The sequence below is a fragment of the Passer domesticus genome, chromosome 2 (assembly GCF_036417665.1).
Source record: "Passer domesticus isolate bPasDom1 chromosome 2, bPasDom1.hap1, whole genome shotgun sequence".
NCBI lineage: Eukaryota > Metazoa > Chordata > Aves > Passeriformes > Passeridae > Passer > Passer domesticus.
Window position 1 is genome coordinate 102,287,627 of NC_087475.1, and position 12,266 is coordinate 102,299,892.

The window sequence follows — 12,266 nt, forward strand, 5'->3', positions numbered from 1 at the left end:
ACTGGCCACCTCTCCTTTTCCAGCTGTGGTGTGACTGAACAGCAGACATCTGTGTCCCTGGGGAGGATGCTCACTGGGGAGACCCAAAGATTTCTAAATGGACTTGGACAGTCCTAATTGCCTCTGACTGAGATGCCTGTGTATCCCACAACACATACCAAGCACTTAAGTCCCAATCAAGAGTGTTGCCTCTGCCAAATTTTGACTTTCTAGCCTGGAGGCATGACCCATGAGTAGTGCAAGAACACTCCAGGAGACTTAGTTTCTATATTAAGAAAGACAGCAGAATATTCCATTTTCACTTTTTTTTTCAGAAATTGTTGTTCCAGGAGCCTGGGCTGCTGCCTTTTTCTTCCTTATGCTGCTGGGTTTTGTGGGGCTTGGAGTAATGTCATCCTCTTTAGGTTTGCTGCTACTCCCGCTGTCGGCCTTGGGTCACTGGGGCCAAAATTTTCTCTACAGTATGATTGAGATGGTTCAGTTGTATGAGCCATGTTTCTTTCAAAGAGCAATGAAGCTAAAAACATCTCAACCATTTTTACTTAAAAGCACTAGAATGCTGAGCTGAGGCAAGGCCGACAAAATTATGGCCCCAACAGTGAGCCAAGAAATTAGGCTGCATTCTGGTACTCTTCATTATAGCTTTCAGAGGTACTTCAACTGCTATGTACAGACACACCACCAAAAGATATCAAGTGAAAATTGTTGGGGTGGATGCAGAATTTATGCATTTCCTTGCCTGTGAACTGAAGTGTCTCTGCTTTCTGTCTGCCTTGAAGTCTTACCTCCTCTAGACCTTTCTTTCCTTCACCCCCTCAAGTAGCTGCCCTGAGTCTTACTCATTCACTTGCCTCAGTGAACTTTGCTTTACCTATGGTTTCACAAGAAAGAGTGGCTTTTCAATGCCTGCCTCTATTCTGGGCTGTCTGCTGAGACAGAAAATGTTGAGAACTGCTGCTGCCTCCCTGGTTTTCTCCCCTGCATCCCTGGGGCGCACTAGAAGACATGTAGCAGTGTAAGGTGTCGCTCAGAATAGCATCTTCCTGTCACACTGCCATTTACATGCTGCTCAGGTTTTAAAACCTCACACTAAGTGCTTTTTCCTGAAGAAGCAAACAACAGCCTCATCAGAGTCATCTGCAATGCACTTGCAGTCGCACGAGTGTTATGTTGCTCCAGGCTAATTTATTTCTATTAAGCCAAGCCTCTGAAAGCCAGAAATCAGAAATTCCTGTGTGCAGTTATTTTCAACTTTGGGGCCAGGACTTAGTTGTGCATCAAGTACTCTGGGCCCAGGGCTGGGCCACCACAGCTCCTTGGAGCCATGGAGTGTTTTGTTGTGGCTGGTGTCTGGTGAAGAGGAGCAAAGAGCTTTTGTGAAGGAATATCTCACCATGGAAAATGCCCAAAAGCCAAGAGCCCAGAGCATCTGTCTTGCTAGATCTGATGAACAGCAGATATTCTTTCAAACATCTGAAAACCTGTAATACTTTCACTGTCCTTCTCCTGCAGCAGCACTTACTGCTTGTTTGCCCAACACCACTGCAGAAGGTATGACCTTCTTCTTCCCTCCTTTTAATTATGCTGTACATAGCAACTTTCCATGCCAGTGGCCTGATTCCCGCTGAACATTTTCAGAAGTGTTAAACTGGAACTAAAACACAGGGGAACAAAATGCCTTCATTGAAACTCTCCTCCTTAAAGCTGAAATCTCCTGTGGTTTAGAGCTCATACTCAAAATTTGACAAGAAATTCCTTGAGGAGAAGTCCTCTTCTTTTTGGGGCGGGCTTAGTCTAATGTGTCCTGACCCAGAGCTGAGGCTGCACATAAAGGTAACAGCTCATGAGCAGGTTTGGGGACTGAGTGCTCTGACCAGCCCTGAGGGTCTGTGGGCCCTGCTGATCTTGTGTGCAGTAGCAGGACAGATCACTTGGATTACTTCAGCATCCAGGAGAGCCAGCTGAGATGAGCAACATCCTGATCTGGGCACTGAGCATACCTGGAGTAAGAGGAACCTATTTCCCATACACAGGCAAGACCTACAGTAAGGGATGACTGCAGCTAGAGTGGCAGAGACTTTGTTCCTCCTGGTGGCAAGGGAGATTGGGAGCCCAGAACGGTGTCACAGGGCACAGGGGATGATGGCACAGAGCAGTGATGACAGCCCACAGAGGACAAGGTGTTGCTGCTCAGAGTGAGAATGGCTGCACAATGGCTCTGGAAATGTATTTGAAAAGTGATTTTCCATGTAGCAGGTGCTCTGTGGTGTTTGATACAACCTCCTGTCTTTATCCCTCCTGCCAGTGGCAAGGCTGGATTGTATCCCACAGCAGAGGGTGGCCCTGGAGCAGCATCTCCCCATTCCCTCTTGGAGCAGTGTCTTTGCCTTGTCCTGGTGGTGGTGAACAAATCTGGAGCACGTGGCTGCAAAGCAGGACACCGGGAGGGTCTGAGCAGCCTGGTCCCACAGCCCATGGACAGCCCAGGACACCAGGAGGGTCTGAGCAGCCCGGCCCCACACGAGGGCTGTGCTCCAGGAACAGCCTCTGCTGTACCCTGGCAGCTGCTCTAGAGCAAACCACAGCCCTTTGGGTGGGAGCATGGTGAGTACCCTTGTGGCTCAGCAAGAGGGGCAATCACAAAATGCAGAATTACAGAAGAGGTTCCTAATCCTGTTCATGATCAATGCCCTAAGGAAAGAAAGAGGTATCCTGCACTGGTTTCCCTGTCTAACACAGCTGTGTACAGTCTTCTGACTCATATAAACACCACGTGTTTTTTTAAAAATCAATATCTACCTTCTTGGTAGCAATGATAACGGCTGTGACTCACACAGGATAATGATGGTGTTTAAAAAACAATCTTTGTCAGTGCTGAGTGTTTTCCCTTTTAATTTCACTTTCTTCTTATGAGGGAAGATTAATGCCACTGAATATCCTTGAAGAGAGGCTTTCTCAGGAATGGGCTCTGTATGCACAGCTTTCAAGAGGTCATCAATGGACTATGGTTAGGGGTCTTTTTTTCACTGCTCTGTTGTGGTTCAACCCCTAAACTCACACAGCCATTCGCTCTCTTCCCTCCAATGGAATAGGGAAAGAATCAGAAGGAAAAACAGCAAGAAAACTCATGGGTTGAGATAAAGATGGTTTAATAGGTAATGCAAATGCTGCATATGCAAGCAAAGCAAAACAAGGGATTAATTCACCACTCCCCATGGCCAGGCAGGTGTTCAGTAATCCCCAGGAAAACAGGGATCCCTCACATGTTTTGGGAAGATGAACACCATGACTCCTAATGGCTCCCCTTCCTCCTTCTTCCCCTGTTTATCTGCTGAGCATGATGCCTTGTGGTCTGGAATATCCCTGTGGTCAGTTGGGGTGAGCTGTCCCAGCTCTGTCCTCTCCCAACCCACTCACTGGTGGGGCAGTGAGAGGCAGGAAAGGTCTCAACTCTGTGTAAGAGCTGCTCAGCAACAATTTAGGCATCCAGTGTTAGCAACACTGTTTCCAGCACAAATCCAAAATACAGTTTCATACCAGCTATCAGTGGAGAAAATTAATGGTACCCCAGTCAAAACCAGCATATCCCATAATTCATGATCCTGTGCTGATCTGGCTACTCACAAACTTTCCCTGTAGTTGGTCTCTGGTGGGCCTCAAGCTTTTTTGGTGCTTTCAGAACCAGCCTCCTCTGTAGCATGAAGAGCCTGAAGAGCATTTCAGGTGCTGCTCATCCTACAGACTTGTCCACTTGGCTTTCTCCAGCAGCCTGCAGATCAGCCAGCCCTCCCAGGCAGTCATAAAATCATAGAATGGTTGGAAGGGACCTTAAAGATCATCTAGTTCCCCAAGCTGAAACCCCCTGTCCAATTTAAATTCATGCTCTGGAGTAGGGTGATGACAGTTTCACTCCAAAAGGCAGAAAAAAGGAAATAAAAAATGCTAATTCTGTGTGGTTTTGCCTTTGACATAGGAGAGACACAAAATTATATTAACGCTTCTCAATGCCTGCCCCGTTGCCTTGTGCTTATGTTACTGTTCAAGTGAGATGTGAAATAGCTATAGTGTGTTTGCGTGGAAGAGTTTTGCATTTATGGGATGAATGTGTTAGTCAAAGGAAGGAAACTTTCAGATATGCAGGAAAAAAGCTCCTACTTTGATTAACTATAAATATATCCCAAAAAGTCAGGCAAGATACCAAATGCAGTGAGAGAACTAGTTGTTTTTCTAACCTTTTCTGTTTCAATGCAGAACATTAATCTTCTCAGTCCCTCATTAGAGGTGTCTGTGTCTGAGTTTGTTGCAGTGTGCCTTTTAGGAGGGGTCAGAGCTCCTTCACACCATCTCCTGCACCAGCTGTCCCACCATCGCTCTCCAGCTGTGCAGGAGACCTGGGGCACAGCTGGGCTGGGAGGCCATGGGGTGTCCTGCAGCCCAGTCTGGGACTGTCACACCAGGAAATAAAGCACTAACTCTATGCCAGAGTTAGTGATTTATTTCTTGGGTGGTTTTTTTTTCATTTTTTCAAATTTCCCCCCCCACAATGGAAGTTTCACATGAGCTGTTCCTTCAGTAAAATAAAAGGCTATGAAATTTGTAAATGTCCAGAGTTTATTGCAGCACTGGTGCAAGTTTGTTCTTCATTCTGGGAGGGGCTGGAGAGAACTAAACTTCCCTTATTCATCCTGCTTGCCAGCTACTTGTGTCTCAATGGGTCAGTGCTTGTCACTGTGAGCCAAGCACAGTAATTAATTTCTTGCCCAAGTGCTCCTTGGGATCCTAAATATTTCCATAAAAGTTCTTGTCCTCCGTATGTTTTCCTACAGATTCTGAAAGTATGGCAGCATATTAGAGGGAAAGTTTAAATTATTTCAAGGACTAAGGACATTTGCAGTAGAGGAAATACATGATTTGGTTCATAGGAGTGAGGGGTGGTCTCCTGTAATTTGCTGACATGGATTTGTAATGACAGAAAAGGGGAGATATTGCTTTAGAGAATTCACCACAAAGCTTTAGAAACCACAGTAGATGTAGCTGATAAAGATAACAAATACGTGTTAGGTTCAGGAGAGTCTCTTCCAAAGGGGGAAAATGGGATGCTGCCAAGCAGAAGCTTCTGACCCATTCCTGTTTGCCATCAGGAAGAGGTGGTGGTGCTTTGGTCCTGTCTGGGATGGGGCTGCATATGAGGCTGGACTTTGGCTAAAGATGGAGCTTGCCCAACGAATTCACGGCACTTTGCTGCTGCCCTGTTGGGTTTTTTGCTGGAGGAAAAAGCTGCTGGCTCCCACCAGACCTCCAACCAGCACATACATCAAGTGGGCAGCTGGGGAATTAAAGCTCTGAGCTCAACCTGCACATCAAATGAAGATCACTCCTGTAGGCTGGCCAGATAGGTCTATATCTGTTTTGGCTGGAGGATAGCTCAAGAGGAGGTGCAAAAAGAGAGGTATTTCTTGGTGGCCTTTCCCAAAGAGTCCTCTCCAAATCATACTCACTCATATTTTTTAGAGGAATGCTTTCAAGATCAGGCCTTACAGGGTCCATGGCTTATGAACCATTCATATAGCAGACAAATGTGTGCTTGCAACCCTTGAGTCCCTGCACATATCCTAACTCCACACATGAGAGAGAAGGTGCAGAGGGCACCAAGAACAGCAGCAGCTCTGCAGTACCACCATCAGTGCCAAGAACTTAGGAGGATACCAGCACCTAAATTTCTTTGATGTTTATTCAGACATCACCCTAGGCTGGTGCAGGATGGTTTTGTAACACTTTTCTGTCTCACATATAATTGCAGACTAATGGCCTTGTTAAAATACTTGGGCTTATGATCTGATTTTCTCCTAAGCAGCTGTTTATACATTTTATTAATGGTTACTAATTAAATTGCTTGAATGAAGTCTTTTGGAGACTGTCCAAAGACATAAACCCAAATAAGCCTGGGCACTGTGATGAAACACAGTCACTAAAATATCTTCCCAAAAGCCATGTAAACAGATTTAAAATGGAGCAAAGAAATGTCTGGTGGGAAAATGTCTGGACCAAAGAAAAGTGGGTGGGAAAATACATGGATTCAGGTAGGTGTAATGTAAAACCTAGGGAGATGAAACAGGATTTAAAGGACTTGAAGTTCCTTTTATGCATGAGATCATAAACTCAGTAGCCTGTATTTATGGTCAGCTCAGGTTGCTAATGCAGTTCTTAGCCAAGGGGCACTTGGGAGACCTCAGCCCTGAGCCATCACACCACAGCTTGTGAAGGCCACGGAGTGTCCTGGAAGCAAAAAGCAGCTCAGAAGTCAAGCTATTGACCTCAGTGTGCTGGACTGTAAATCCCCTTGGAGGCAAGAGTGTCTGGCTTTGCAAGGAGCTTGTGCAGGCAAGAGATAAAAAATTAAGAGTAGGAAAATTAATAGGACGTGAAGTTTTGGCTCTGTTAAGCCTGGGGAAGGAGGTTGTGAGAGGTGTGAGCAGCACAAGCTGCATTTGCTGTCAGGACCAAAGGAGCCCCTGTCACGGCTTTGCCCAAATTCCTGTCCTGGATCTTGTTTGGCATCATGAGGGGTTGAATGCATCAGAAGAGATGTAGACTGAGAATTGGAGTAAAGAAAAAATATAATTTGACTGATATTGGAGAACTCCCAGCTGGCAAGCCCATCCTTCAAGGCAGTGGTCACTGTCTGAAAGTTTGGAAAAACTGCCCTTGGTCAGCCTGGAGCAAGTCTTTCCTGGCAGGACTTGGGCACAGGCCTTGGGCAGGGCTGACACAAGTGTTCAGGGCTCAGCTTGTGACTGACTTAGCAGAGACGTGCTAACAACTTTTCTTCTGTAAAGCTTCAAGGGAATTTTGAGTCCCAAGAAAACACAAGAAGCTACAAGCTTTAAAGGTGCCTTAGCAGCTTGCTTAAGGCCAGGACTTAGGCAAGGGTAAAGCAACTGCTGCCCATATCCCTGGGAAAGCTGAACTCCTGTGGGCTGCAGAGCTGCTCTCTGCTGGGAGCTAGAGTGGGCACAGAGGTGCCACAAAACCCAGAGCTTTGTGACATGGGGTGGCAGGTCGTAAATTTCAGAGCATGAAGGTCTGTTGGGCTGAGAGACTTTCTTCCTCCCTTCATCAGTAGACCCATGAGCTTGCAGATGCTTCTCCACTCTTCCTTCCCCAGCAAAACATCAGAGTGATCTCCTTATGGCTTATTTCCACCACAGGGGATACAGGAGGGGTTGTCTCCCTCCCTGTAACTGCTAAACTGGGGACTAGAAATGCATTTGCAGACAGATGCAGCTGACTGCGGGTCAGTGGCATGCTCATTTATGCTTATTTCAGAGAACAGCTTTCAAAATAATTTCCTCAGTTCTCTCTGTGATTGCCATGTCTGCTGGAATGGGCATTGTGAGAGCTATCACTTGTTGCTCTCATGGCTTGGTGGCAGAGAGGCCTGGCTGCTCCTGCCCAGGGGGCTGTGCTGGTGTGTGACCAGCACCTCCATGCTTGCTGGTCCAGGTACGTCCCAGGAGGGTGCTGGGTTATGATGGCTTTCCTGGGGTTCAGACAGGGAATGAGCAATCCTGGGGTTTGTCTGAAATGCTGCCAGTCATCTGTAGTGGGGGCAAGTTGGTTTTATCACTCAGTGCATCTCTTAATGCTACAGGCCCTCAAAATCATGAAGAAAAAAAAAGGAGGGCTGTGCTGTTGTCTGGGGAAGTTTGGCTCCTGTTGTTTTATTGTTTGTTTGTTTTCTTTCCTTTGATTGCTTTGTTTTTAGTCTTTTCCAGACAGCTGGCTCTGCCTTATTCATCAGGCTAATTGATGATGGACAATGTGGCTATATGGAAAATAGAATCTGTCTGAATAGCAGGATTCTTCTTCGCTTGCTTATTTTAATGAGACAAGATGAGAGAGATGGGACTGTGGTCAGCAATACTGCCAGTGCTGTTATCATGCATTTCTTCTGGCGTGGGCAGAAAAGCCTGGTGTGAGATGCCTGTGAAACAGCCAGGGAAGTTAAAACCAAGGAAAGACTCAGCAATGCTTTGGAGAGAGTTTCATTAGTGCTGTGCTACAAGGACAGTCCCTGGGTGAAAGAGGTGCTAAAATGTTGTTGCCTATGGTTTTCTAATGGCACAAGGGACCATGTGAGCTGAACACTTTTCTTCACCCATATTTGAGTTTGAAGCCCATAGTGGGGTAGATGTGGGTAATGAGCCCCTTGCCTGCTGGTTTGTAAGGCACAGAGAGCTTTTTTGGTTCAGCTGAGTTTCTACAGATACTCTTAATTCCTTGGATTAGTGATATTTATGTCTTCCTTCTTATTTAATGACTTGATCCGCAGAATACACTGCACAGTGTTTGTATGAGAGTCGCAGAGCTGTCACTGATGATGATGAGGATAATGATCATTACTGAAAGAAGCACCTATGCCAAGGCCTTGAAGGATAGTCAATCCCACTTCACCAGGGCCACAGGGAATATGTCTGATCCTCAAAAAGATCTGCAGGGGGGCCACTGATGGCAATATTTGTTTGTTCTCTCTCCATACAGTAGTGTAAGGGCATCCTCCTGTGTCTCCTGAAGGAAATCACATTTTCTGTTCCTTTGTGAAATCATACCTCATTCTACTGTACTTCAGCCTTGGGTTTCAGTGCACAGACTCACCATTGAATAGGTCAGCCAAGGAAAATTGCAGGAAAGCAGTGACAAGCAAGCCAAAAACATCTACATCCCACTTTCAAAAGGGGTCGGAGCTCAGCTCTGAGGAGCCTTGTAGAAGTTTTGCCTCCTTTGAAACAGAGCTATGGTAGAGTCACAGAATCGTCCCCATGGACCTGGCCTTGCAGCACTTCATAAATCTGTGTGGGCTCCAGAAATCAGAGTTACTGTTTGCAACTGTTCTGTGTCCCATGGGTATCTGCTAGGAACATTAGGACTGCAGCCCTCCTGAAAAAAAACACGCTATTTTTAATGAAATTTGACTGTAATTTAATTTAATTTTTTTATCAGCACTGCAGGTTTAATAAAAATTACTTGAACTTTCCACATTTTCCTATGGGGATTATTCATCCTTGTTTTGACACAAGGAGGCACTTCTAGTTCTGTGAGAATGTTGGTCCAAAAAAATTGAGTTTCCTGTTCTTTTTACAAAAAAAAAAAAAAAAAAAAAAAAAAAAAAAAAAAAAAGTTCAGTTTTCTGTACTCTGAGATATGCAAGTGTGAAGCTTTAAATATGCCTTCCTGAAAATCCAGATTTAGGAGTGGTGCCGTAGGCTGAGCATTGAGCCACAAATCTCCAGGTATGGATCTTGCATTTCTTTCTTAATGTTGTAAACAATTGTATATTAACAGCATTAATCTTTTTCCTGCATGGACAATTTAGCTATTGACTCTTGCAACGAGGGGTTTTTAGGAAAAAAACAACAACAGCTACTTACGACTGATCTTGACAGAGCTCAGCCCTCTCTGCCAGCTGCAGTGCAGCTTCACCTCCCTGCTGGTGGGCTGGGAAAGGCTCTTGGCTGCTTATGGCGACTCTGGAGCGGGTTCTTTGTCATGGCCCCTGCCTCATCACGTGGCTGGGTGTACAGCCATTGCATTTCAACACCTTGAGCCATCCATCCTTTCTGCCATGTGCCTGGGCATACAGTCCTGCACGGAGCGGCCTGCACGTGGCTGGTGCTGTCAAGCCGTACCTGGTGCCAGGCACGCACAGGGAACTGAGGTTTCAAGAATGGATGCTGCCACTGCAAATAATATCTATTGCCCAGTTCCATGGCTGCAAGGAGCTCGAGGATTGGGGGAAAGGTCTGCAAGGAGTGCACCTGGGACCATGTTTGGCTTGGGAAAGCAGTCCTGCACTTCCTTTGACATTCTTGCAGTCTGGAGAGGGAGTATATGAACTGCTGGTAGATTCAGGCTACTGTTTCATTCAGCAGGTAAGGGAGAGCTCTGGCCACAGCCCAGCCCATCTCTGATTATTAAAATCAAGAAATAACTCAAGGATATAGGGCTCACTAATATTTGCCAATTGCCTCCGACTGAGTGAAGAGCATGGTGAGGTGAGGAGACCACGCAGCCACGTGGCTCTTACTGTGCTGGAGGACAACTGGTGCAGACCCAGCACCCCAGGCTGGGCCAAGGAACCAGCCCAGACCCTGGCTGAACACACCCAAGTCATGGCTGCTCTCCCTGGAGTGGCACCTTGTCATCCCAGCTCTTTACAGACAACTGGAGCTAAGCCCTGTCAGCAGGCTCTTGGTTGAGCATTTCATACTAAAACAAATGTCTCCTGGCCAGAAGTTTCTGACCTTAGCAACTCTGAAGAATGGTATTGAACTCACACTAATGTTGTGATTCTGTGAATCTTCAGATACAATCTGGGGTGTGAGATCCAAGTCCCCAAGAGGGCTGAGCTGAGGCCATGACTCAGGGTCCCCTGGGGAAACCTCTCCGTGATGGTAGAAATTAATGTCTGCATGTGCACGCCCGTAAGTGTCCATGTGAGATATTTTACATCCTTCTAAGTGTTTACTGAGGACATGCAGTGGCTCCCCAGAAGCCTATTTCTAGGCATTTTCCCAGTTTTCCCATTCCCAGCTGCTACAGGTGTGATTCTGAGGAGAGGCTCATATCAGGATTCTCATTTTAGGCTTACCTTGTGTGTCTAAGTGTTCTGGAATAGCCTACAGCTGCATTGACCCTGTCCCACAGAGAAGCCACAGGAGAGCAACCTCTCCATCACAGACCAAATGGGAAGGTACAGTCTGGGAGACTTTATTTCTTCCTTGAGTGGTGACAGGTTTCCTGCAGGAGCTTCTCCCTCATGGACTGTGTGTGACACCACTAAGGAGCACTCCAGCCTATGAGGTTGGGACAGAGATACATCCCACATCACATCTGCTCCATTTCCTTCTTACTCCTCTGCTGAGTTCCCATCCCAAACCTCCTCCTGAGATAGTAAGACCCTTGGTGTGGTCATACCAGCCCATCTCCCAAACTCACTGAAATTCTGGTTTTTAGTGGGGACACTGCCACAAAAATGGGCTGGTTTAGTGAACAGGGAGGAAGGTGAGGCTGAGAGGGGACAGCGTGTGAATGTGAGATCAGCGCTTTTGTTCTAGTACGAGTTGTACCTGGGCCTCTCCCAGGTTTGTCACAAATGAAGGTGACAGCAAGGCCTCTCAGCAAAGAGCTCAGGTAGGACTGAGCCCACGTTTTTGATGTCTCAGCCCACCCAGCGTGGCCACTGCCAGGGACACACAGGGGACATGCCTGGGAAGGTTGTGCTTGTGACACCTGTGGCCCAGTAAACCTCAGTATCCAGAGTTGATTTTTATGCATTTGCCCTTGTGACTCAGAGGAGTTAGAGTGTGAGGAGTTAGACATCTGATAACTCGGTATTTCTGCTAATGGGGGCTGACAGACAACATTTTAGTTCCATGCTAAAACTCCCCTTGTAGCTGTTCATGCAACAGTTTATCCAACATGGTTTCTCCCAAGGAAGAGGATCCTTTCCCTTCTAACACTCATGGGTCAGAGGAAGGACTGTTGGGATAGCAGTCCTTCATTCATTTTGGAAAATAAAGAAGATCATTGCAGGAAACAAAAGGCCAAATTTGGTCCTAATTTTCACAGGGAGAAAGGGCTAATAGAGGGTACTGTGGTTTTCTCTCAGGGGTCTCACTCTGCTCCAAGTACAAATCTGGTTATCCTAAGGTAAACTTAACTGTTTGTAGTATATGACCTGGAAACAAGATTAGGGGCTTTTCTGAATCCAGCATGGTTTGGATTAAGTGGGAGCAGTGTTTGGGAAGTGAGAAGGCATTCAGCTGCATTTTCACTTCTTGTTTGTGCAACAGTACTCATTCCCAGCCTCAGCAGCCCAAGCTTGGCAGTGTCTGTGCCCTGGTTTTCACACCACCCATCATTTTTGCTGTAACTTCTTAAAATTGCACTTGCTGCAGTGATAGAGGAAAGGAAAATATTGAAACTGGAAGACTGAGGACTAGTCATTGTCAAGAAGTGGAAATCCAGGGCACATGAGACCTCTTAAAAGTGAGTGTGGATCCCACTGCTCCCAAGGAGCACTTTCCTCTTTCAGGGCCTGAACTGACCAGCAGAATACATTTCTGGTATTGAGGAGACTGGCAAGGGCTGAACAAGTGAAATGTCCAGCATTCACTGTCTTGGTGCAGTGTTGCTAAAAATCAGAAGAATGAGAAGTCTCTTATTTTATCTCTGAGCAGTATCTTGGACACCAGAACCCTAGACTG